The sequence below is a fragment of the Camelus dromedarius genome, chromosome 25 (genome assembly GCF_036321535.1).
Source record: "Camelus dromedarius isolate mCamDro1 chromosome 25, mCamDro1.pat, whole genome shotgun sequence".
In the NCBI taxonomy this organism is placed as follows: domain Eukaryota; kingdom Metazoa; phylum Chordata; class Mammalia; order Artiodactyla; family Camelidae; genus Camelus; species Camelus dromedarius.
In genome coordinates, this window is record NC_087460.1 from 6,133,883 (window position 1) to 6,142,266 (window position 8,384).

The 8,384-nt window shown below is 41.5% G+C and overlaps 1 long non-coding RNA gene across 1 annotated transcript; it reads left to right on the forward strand.

The window, feature by feature from the left end:
- Window positions 1–3,616: 3,616 nt before the first annotated feature.
- LOC135319308 (uncharacterized) lies at window positions 3,617–8,282 on the forward strand. Its single transcript, XR_010377791.1, has 3 exons — window positions 3,617–3,764; window positions 4,269–4,495; window positions 7,939–8,282. It is a non-coding gene; the product is annotated as an uncharacterized LOC135319308 (long non-coding RNA).
- Window positions 8,283–8,384: the final 102 nt, after the last annotated feature.

Here is an 8,384-nt window from a genome sequence, read left to right on the forward strand (position 1 = left end):
CAAACTACATTCTTACCAACAGTGTAGGAGGGTTCCCTTTTCTCTATACTCTCTCTAGCATTTATCGTTTGTGGACTTTTGAATGATCGTTATTTTGACTGGTGTGAGGTGAAATTGTAGTTTTAATTTGCATTTCTCTGATAATTAGTGATATTGAACGTTTTTTCATGTGCCTATTGGCCATTTGTATGTCTTCGCTGGAGAATTGCTTGTTTAAGTCTTCTACTCATTTTTTGATTGAGTTTTTTTTTTCTTATTAAGTTGTATGATCTGTTTATATATTCTGGAGATTAAGCCCTTGTCAGTCTGATCTCTTGCAAATGTTTTCTCCCATTCCATAGGTTGTCTGTTTTGCTTATGGTTTCCTTTGTTATGCAAAGGCTTATAAGTTTAATTAGGTCCAATTTGTTAATTTTTGCTTTTATTTTCATTGCTTGGGTAGATTGCCCTAGGAGAACATTGCTAAGATTTATGTCAAATGATATTTTACCTATGCTTTCTTCTAAGAGGTTTATAGTGTCTTGTCTTATGTTTAAGTCTTTAAGCCATTTTGAGTTTATTTTTGTGTGTGGTGTTAGGAGGCATTCTAACTTCACTGCTTTACATGCAGCTGTACAGTTATCCCAGCATCACTTGCTGAAGAGACTGTCTTCACTCCAATGTATGTTCTTGCCTCCTTTGTCAAAGATTAATTGACCAAAAGTTTGTGGGTTTATTTCTGGGCTCTCTATTCTGTTCGATTTGTCCATATGTCTGTTTTTGTACCAATACCATGCAGTTTTGATGACTGTAGCTCTGTAGTATTGTCTGAAGTCTGGGAGGGTTATCCCTCCAGCTTCATTCTTTTTCTTCAGTATTGCTTAGACAATTCGGGGTCTTTTCTGATTCCATATAAATTTTAGGATTATTTCCTTTTAATTTTCATTCTGTAATTAAGTTTTTAATGATCTATTCTGATACAGAATTGAGATTTTCAGATTATGTCTGTCCATTTACCACCTTACTTAAAGTTTTGTGTAATTTTGCCTTTTTGTTTCAGGTAGAAGAGCTTCTTTCAGCATTTCTTTCTCTCTTTTCTTTCTTTCTCCCTTTCTCTCTTTCTCCCTTCCTTCCTTTCTTTCTCAATCTCTCTCTCTTTTTCTTTCTTTCTTTTGTTGATTTATTTCATCTTTTTTTTTAAACTTTTTTTTTTGACTAATTTTTTTTTTTTTTTTTGATGGAGGTACTGGGGATTGAACCCAGTACATGCTAAGCACGTGCTCTACCACTGAGCTATACCCTCCTCCTAACATTTCTTGTAAGGCAGGTCTAGTGGTGATGAACTCCCTCAGCTTTTGTTTGTCTGAGGAAGCACTTCTTCATATCTGAATGATAACTTTGCTGGATAGGGCATTCTTGTATAATAGGTTTAATCTCTCATTATTTTGAGTATGTCATTTTACTCTCTCCTGGCCCATAGAGTTTCTGCTGAGAAATCTGCTGATAGCCTAATGGGGGTTCTTTTGTAGGCTGCCTTCCTTTTTTCCCTGGCTGCCTTCAAAATTCTTGCTTTGTCATTAACTTTTGACAGCTTTAATATAATGTGTCTTGGAGTTGATCTTTTTGTTGAGGGTTGTTCTCCTAGCTTCATGAACTTGTATATCCAGTTCCTTCCCCAGGTTTGTGAAGTTCTCAGCTATGATTTGTTTAAATACTCTCTCATCTCCCTCTAGGATACCATTGCACTAACGTCACTCTTACTAAAAGAGTCATATCTCGTAGAATTTCCTCTTTTCTATTTTTTTTTTTTTTTTAGTTTCAGTTCTCTCCTCTTCTACCTGTATCATTTTGAGATTTCCTTCTTGAAGCTCACTAATTCTTTCTTCTGTGTGATCTGCTTTATTTTTCATGCTTTCTAATGCCTTCTTTGTCTCATTTATTAAGTTCTTCAGTTTCAGAATTTGTTTAGTTTTTTTTTTTTTTTTTTAGAGTTTCAGTCCCTCTAGTAAAGTATTCCTTCTGTTCATTCTTAGTTTTATTCCTGCGCTCATTGAACTGCCTTCCTGAGTTTTCTTGGAGCTTGCCGAGTTTCTTTATGACAGCTATTTTGAAATTCTATTGTTTAGATTACAGTATTCCATGACTTTAAGTTTGGTTTCTGGAGAATTGTCATTTTCTTTTTATGGTACCGTGTTCCTGTGCTTTTTCTAGGTGTTTGATGTATTGTCCCGATCCAGCACGTTAGAAGTAGCAAAGACTTCTTTAAGTAAATCATCTTTTCTTTTTTTTTCCACTTGATTCTACTAATTCAACAGGTTGGTAATAAAGTCTTTCTTTCGTTTTTCGGTAGGTGGTGCAATAGCACAGGTTTTGGTTTTTATTACCTGGGGTGCCTCTGCTTATAGTTGAGATTCAGCACGCACTTTCCACCCTCTACCACCTCTGCCGAATGTGTCACCCAGTGCCCTCACTCTCACTGCTTGTTCCGCTGGGATCTCGGGGTCTCTGGTGAGTTTCTCCTTCTGGCGTTGCTGCTGTCATTGGCATCGTCCCCTAGGGCACCAGGATGGCAGGCACCTCTGTCATGCAGGGGACCTCCTGGGCTAAGCAATGTGGGGAGAAGGAGAGGCCTGAGTCATGGGTGCCTCTGCTGTGTTTCCATTTTCATTTTTTCAAGATACTTTCAATTTCCCCTTTGATTTCTCCTTTCACTCATTGGTTGGTTGGGGAGTATTGTTTAATTCCAAATGTTTGTAATTTTTCCAGCTTTCCTGATGTTGTTGATTCCTGTTTTAACACTATTGTGTTTGGAAATGCTACTTGGTACGATTTCAATCTTCTTAAATTTACTAAGACTTCTTTTGTGACCTATCATATGGTCTATCCTGAATAATGTTCCATGTGCATTTGAGAAGCATGTATATTGTGCTGCTGTTGGATGGAATACGCTATAACTGTCTGTTAGTCCATTTGGTCTAATGCACACATCAAGTTCAACGTTTTCTTGTTGATTTTCTGCCTGGATGATCTATCTTTTGCTGAAAATGGGGTATTGAAGTCCCCCATGATTACAGTATTGTTGTCTATTTCTCCCTTCAGAGATGGTGTTTCTCTCTACTGCTGTCTCCATTGCATTCATTGAATTCTTCAACTTCAGAATTTCCTGTGTGATTCTTTTTTATGGCTTCCATCTCTTTGTTAGATTTCTCATTTTGTTCATGTGTTGTTTTTCTGATTTCACTGAATTGTCTTTCTGTGTTTTCTTGTAGCTCATTGCATGTCTTCAAAACAGCTATTCTGAAATTTTTTGTCTGGTCAATAACAAATCTATGTGTCTTTGAACTTTGATTTTGGATGACTATTATAACCTTTTGCTGATGTCATGTGCCTTTGATTATTTATGTTCCTTGGAGTCTTGCATCAGTGTTTTCACACTCAAAGTAGCAGTCACCTCCCCCAATCTTCACAAGCTGCCTTCAGGTGAGAGAGACTTTAGGCAGGTCCTGCTTATATTCTGAGGCTTTCTCCAATCTTGTGTGGACACACTGGCTTCACATTTCTTGCTCCCTCTCCTGGCCAAATTCTGAAGCTTGCATATCTTCTCTCGACCTCACAACACGCCAGCCTGAAGGTTGGTAACCTCCTTTTTCTCCCCTAGAAGGTAGCGCTGTAGCTCAAGACTGTAGTTTCTCCCTTGTGCTCAGACCCTGGCTTGTCTTCTGTGCATCCTGTTTATCCAAGCTTGTTCTCACCCCCCCCCCCCAGGAGTGCACGCCAGGAACCAGGTACAGAGTTTGGGGGAAGTGTGAGTTTGGCACATGGGGCATTGGGGGCACCCACAGACAGTTGGGGGATCCTCAAATGAAGTTTTCCCAGAGGTCTTGCATAGGTCTCCTGCTTGAGTGTAGAACAGAGGCAACAGGCAGCCCTTTAATGCCCTCCGATATTCTTATCTGCCTCTTTCCCAGTCCCTTCCTTCCCCCTGAGTCATGGGATTCTTGCTGTAATACTCTGAGCGTGGAGGGAGAACAAGAGATTCCTTTAGAAACATCCCAGGCAGCTGGAGCATCCAGGCACTCCCTCACGGCTGTCCCTTTTCCCCTTGGAAGTGACCCCTAGCCTTTTTCTTCTCTAAGCTGTGTGGCCTTGGGAAGGAGTGATGCTCACAGACTTCATTTTTTGTTGTTGGTTTGAGCTCCTGTGGAATTCTAGAACTTCCCCTTTAGAAGCCTGAACTCCTGTTAAGGCTCTCTTGATCAGAGGTGTCTGCCCAAACCGTCATTTTTCAGAGGCTGGAGCCAGTTCACAGGCTCCTGCGGGTTCCACAGCTGTATTGGGGTATGTCTGCCTGTCACCCAATGCAGGGGTGAGTGAGACCCTTCCTGAGTGCCTTGGGGTACGGTGCTGGGTACCACAGCTTGCACAGAGGCTCTTCTATTCATGCCTAGATGCCAAACTTTAGAAGTTAAAGACGGGGGAGTATGACTGATGCCGTATGCCACCATAGCATCACCCTGTAAGTGTTATAATTTGAATTAATGTTCTTAATTTTATATTTGTTGGTCAATCGAAAGTCTATTCAATGAATTTCTACCTTTGCCAGAAGAAGAACTTAGCCACATTTATGTTTCTTACATTTGTATCTCTTTTGAGGGTAAGAACAATCACAATTGTGGTTCAGCCTCAGGTCTAGACTTCTTCACATGGAGTGTAAGATTGGTTATGTGCTACTTAGTTTAAACTTCAATATTGGATACAGCCCTGAGCTCTAGTGGAGAATCTATAGTTGAAGTAATTTCTTCATTTCTTTCTGAGATTCTTATTTTCAACTATCCATTCGTTGCCTGGGTTTCTTTGTTAATTCGTTTACTTTCAGAAAGAGTCTTTGTGGGTTGTATTCAGTAAGTTCCTTGTGTTAAGTTTCGATTTTATATTTGCATGAGAACAGGATGGGTGTAAGAGCTTGGCTCACCCCGTTTCCTCACACAGTGTAGACATTCTCTTATATTCAGCCATTCGTGTGGCTGTGGCAAAGTTTAAGGTGAGCATTGTAAGCAGCAGACATTTTCTTTATGCTGAAAAATAAGAAACATCGTCAGGATGTGCTTTACTTCTTTTTTTCTTTTCTTTTCTGTAACCGTCACATTAGTTGTCCTCTTATTTGAGTAAAGTTTTTTCCTATTAATGCTTAACTTTTTTGTAGTGTGTTCTAGTCTTCAAAACACTCCTTTTATGCACGTTAGCTCTCCTTACTCCATCTTTCCTAACAATCGCCTTTTCAAATGCTTTAACTTTGGCAGAGTCAATTTTACAACATGATACTTCTACAGTTTTCCTCTCTTGAAGAGTATCCAAGGGCATTCCTTTCTTTCTGATAAGGGTGTCAGGGGTGTTTTTCACCCTCCTTTCCTGTGCTGAGTGATGCCAGCCCATTTTTCCTCAATTCTGTCCTACCCTTCTAATTACACGTGTTCTAAGTGTTCTCTTTACAGTCTAAGTTGTCCACGACTTCTTAAAGTACGAAGAATATTTATATGAAATTATCTTATTTCTTCTGAAATGTTTATTCAAATGCAAATTCTGCATCTGCTTTGGGGTCTGTTTTACCCTAACTATGGTGAAGATGGCAGTAAAACAGTGTGTGGGGAGCATCTATGTACAGGCCCCCGGCAAGTTATTTCTGGAAATTCATTCTGTGTGGGGGTAGCTTTCCAAGCCAGTCATTTGCTCAAAGATAGTTTTGAAAGGGACGGGCGCATATAGTAACATGGATGAGCCAGGAATTTTCACTTTTACACCTGGCATAATATGAAACTGTCAAAGAATTTCAGGGAACAGGTAAACTATATACACACACATTAGGAGCAATGGAAGTGGGGTTTGGGTGGGAGTACAAGAGGAGGACTTGTGTAACTAAACACAATCCCAGTTTTCCAACAATTGATAAGAAGAAGTATCATTTGCTGATCTCTAATCTCTCATGCAGAACCTTTCAATGTCAGCTGAACACTTTAGTAGCAGCCGATTTTCAGAAAATACTTTTCTGCTGGTATTCAGTCTCTACCTTCAGATCCCCTAGTGAAATTTTAAACATATATTGTATCATTAATGAGAAAAGTGTTTTAAGCAGTAGTAATCACATTATTCTAATGTGGAAATTTTAGCAGTCTAACTCAGTATCATTTGCATTTAATCCTCTTCTAACAACACCCCACATTTTCTCTCTATTTTTTGACGCATGTTGGATGGCTGTATTGGCTTTACTACTCTTTAACAAATTATCTCCAGATGTAGCAGCTTAAAACAAGAATCATCTATTATATTGTGGTGTCTGTGGCTCAGGAATCGGGGTGCAACTCTGCTGGATACTCTGACCTGAGGTTTCTCAGTCAAGGTGCTGTCCAGGACTGCAGTCATTTTGAGGCTCAAATGGGGGAAAATCTGTTTCCAGCCTCACTCACACGGCTGTGAGTTGGCCTCAGGTTCTAGATGGTTACTCCAGATGGATTGACACGGGGACCTCTCCATAGAGTTCCAAGAAATAAAGAGTTAGAGAGTTTACACAAGACAGAATTCACAGTTTTTTGTAACCTAATCTCAAAAGTCACCTATATTCGTTTTACAAAAACTGAAGTGCAGTTGATTTACAGCATTAGTTTCATATGTACAGCAAAGCAATTCAGTTATACATACACATACAAATATAGTTATATATTTTCAGATTCTTTTCCATTATGTTATTACAAGAAATCATTTACAGTTCCCTGTGCTATACAGAAGGTCCTTGTTGTTTCTTTATTTGTATGTAGAGTCATGTGTATGTGTTGATTCCAAACTCCTGATTCACCCCTCTCCCGCTCTAGCGCCTGGGGCGACCTCAGGGTGTATATTCATGTTGCTGTATTATCGTCATTAGAAGTCAGTTACTAGGTCCAGTCCAGACTCCAGCAGAGGTGACTACACACAGACATAAAAGCATAAGGGTGGAGGGTCACTGGGGGTCCTTAGAGGGGGGTCCCTGACTTGCAATGATGCACATCTTCCCTCCACGCAAAGCACATTCACCCTCTCAAGGTTCCCAAGCATCTAAACCCGCTAAATCATCGGTTCTAAGTGCAGAATCTTATCGAATAAATGAGTTTCGTATGTGGCTGTTTCCTTGGATTTCGTTGTCTGAATACAGGTGCTGCAGGTACGTGGATCTGAGAAACTAAAGGGACAAGTTATTTCTTCCCCACACGCCCAGTGTGCAACGGTGGGCTGTGGATAAGCCTTACAGACGTTCTTGTTCAAAAAGGGACAAAACAGTAGGCGCAGAGAGGTGACTGGTCCATGACAGCTTTAATATTTGCTTATTTTCTTGCCTTGGACAACATGTATAATCTTTTCAAGCTTGTTTCTAGATCAGTACAATCTGGAGATAGTGGTGCTTTGTGAAGACTGAGGCAATCTGTGTAATGGGTTTGTTAGTGGGTAGCGAGACCCCTAAATTAGGAGACCCAACAAAGTGTGCGTCCTTGCCTGCCGGCTGGAAAGAATTCACAGCCGAGGCAGAGGGACAGAGTGAAAACTGTTCTTATTTTTCAAAGGTGGGAAAGAAAGGAAAGTGCTCGACAGGGAGAAGGACAGAAAGCTCTCAAGTGGGGAAAGGAAGTGCTCGAATGAGGAGCCACGATGGTCGGGCCACGTGGACTTTTATGAGAGGCTTCCACCATCATGCCCTCCTTCCAGGTGTGATGGAGCCAATCGGTCCTTGTTTGAGTTTTGCAGTCCTCGCGTGGGCTTTTCCCATTGCTGTCATGGCGAATCGTCTGCTGTCATGGCGTTGGCGGGTGTGTCCCTTAGCATCTAACGCATTACAGTGAGCGTGTAACGAGGCTGGAGACCTGCTGGAAGTCACATCCTCCGCCACCTTGGCCTCTGTTGGTTCTAACTCGTTCTTGTTTTTCCTCACTGCAGCTGCCTCCCGAGACTGAGATAAGCATAACTGGTTCCTATTTGAGGGAGCGGCAGGCGTGTGATCCTGGGGCAACAGCTTTGGTGCCGAAAAGGAAAGCTGCTTTTAACCAGAGTGCTTACAGTTTGGTGGACTCAGCGTCCCCTCCAAAAATCCATCTCCAAAGATTCTGTTCAGCCATGAAAGCTTTGAAGGAACGTGAAGGAATGATCCCAGTTAATCAGTGAGACAGGCGGTCAGAGGCGTTGCCGTCCCCCAGTGCCTGCAGGCTTGTCCTCAACTCCAGGAGGCTGCTCTTTTCTGACTCCTGGAGGCCTGGGAGACGCCGGCTGCTCTAAGAACAAGAGGCGGGGGGTGGGGGTGGGGGTGGGGGCGCTACAGGGCCCTGTTCCCTTTCAGATTTAAGAGGGCTTCTGGCTGGTGGAAGCCTCACTTCAAGGTAGACCCC